Source organism: Chenopodium album, chromosome 12 (assembly GCF_948465745.1).
Source record: "Chenopodium album chromosome 12, dcCheAlbu1.1, whole genome shotgun sequence".
In the NCBI taxonomy this organism is placed as follows: domain Eukaryota; kingdom Viridiplantae; phylum Streptophyta; class Magnoliopsida; order Caryophyllales; family Amaranthaceae; genus Chenopodium; species Chenopodium album.
The window spans coordinates 30,254,140-30,255,837 of record NC_137845.1 but is presented as its reverse complement, the minus strand read 5'-3'; positions in this window follow the sequence as shown (position 1 = coordinate 30,255,837).

The following is a 1,698-nucleotide window of genomic DNA, read 5'->3' as shown; positions in this document are numbered from 1 at the left end:
TTCGAATTCACAGTCGTTGTCCGTATCATGGTCTAAATAGACCACCCCCTCGGCTCCAGGTCGGTTGGGTTCTGGCGGCGGTACAGACTCTTGAACCATCTTAGAGGTACTCTCCTCACAGACGGTGCCAAATGTTTTGGGTATTTTTTGGTCCCTCGGGAGAGTTACGTCACAAGACTGATTCCACGCGGCCTGTACCTAGAAAACACAAAGACTCCAGTTAGTAGGATCTCCGCCTCCGACGATCAAGTTAGTATTGGTCGTAAAAAATGAAAAGGTGCGGAAAAGGTAAAGGTGAGATCTTCTCGGATTCCGAGATTAGTTGTCTTCTCTGATGTGAGAGAATGTAGGTATGTTGTAATGAATGAAGGTGTCCCCAAAATGGGGGAAGTATCCCCGTTTATAGGGTAGTTGGAGAATGTGTCCTTTAGTAGGTCAAGATGACCTAATGGGCTGCGCCGTTTTGCGGAATTTTTGGGAATTGTGTCCTGGAGGCTGCTATTCCATTTGTCATCTGAGGCTGACATGTGTCAGCTGAGGAGTGTTCCACGTTGGACCCACCCAAGAGTTACACGTGTCCTTCTCTGATTGGGCCACGTGTCTAGGGTATTTTTACCCTAAACAGTAAGTGTCCCTATGGTAATTTTTTTTTCAAGTTCAGTTTTTTAAGTTTAGTATAGTACAAGCTATTTCATGGGTAAATATTAATGTGAGATTAAGAATCAGGTTAATATTTCAATTTCAAACAGATGAATCAGACGATAATTTTATTCATGACTATAACAAATCGATATACCATCTCACCAAATTAAAGAAGGCTGTAAATCATAACGGTATGAAATAGTGAGAGTATTTTATTTGATTTAGTTGTCATGAACTCTCTGTGTATTTAATTAATTGCTCTACTTCTCTAGACACAGAGTTTTAAGTGGAATAGGAAAAATTATTACTCCGTCCGATTTTTTTTAAGTGCCTCATTTGAGATTTTGACACTAATCATTAAACATACTTTAACCAATGTTTGTGAATTATACATAAGAAAAAAAATATAGTCTTATGGGTACTTGTTGGAATCGTCTCAATGAGTAGATTATTAATATGGAAAAAAATTGGTAAAAATAACTACAACTTTTACGTATTCTCTTTAAATAATCCCAACTTTGGATTATTTTTAAATAATCTGAATTTTGGGGTGTATTCGCTTTCTTTAGTCCCTAACCGGTTGCTAACTTGTTATATATAGCAGGTTTTTGGGACACGTAGCATCACAGGTTGCTAACTCCGCCCACAAACCACCTTTGCCACCACCATTGCAGCAGCCAGGACCCCTTCCCCCAACCTCACGTTGGTCAGATCTCCCTCCTTACGCCGGCAGCTCCCCCTACCCACTGTCAGCTCCCCTTCCCCCAAAACCACCAAACCTCCACCCGTAAAACCACCCAAATCCCCTCTTCCTGCCGCATAAAACCCCCAACTGGCCCTTCCCCCACCATCGAAACCCTAGCGCTAGGGTTCCTATGGTGGAGGAAGGGACGGTTGGGGATTTTACGTGGCAAACGGTTGTTTTTAGGGATTTCAGGGGTTTTAATTATTGTTGGTGGTATGGTGATTTTACCCTTTTTTTTAAAAAAAAAATATTTTAACTAGTCATGTGGTGCCACGTGTCAGTCAACCCCCAAAAAAAAATTTACCTCTTGA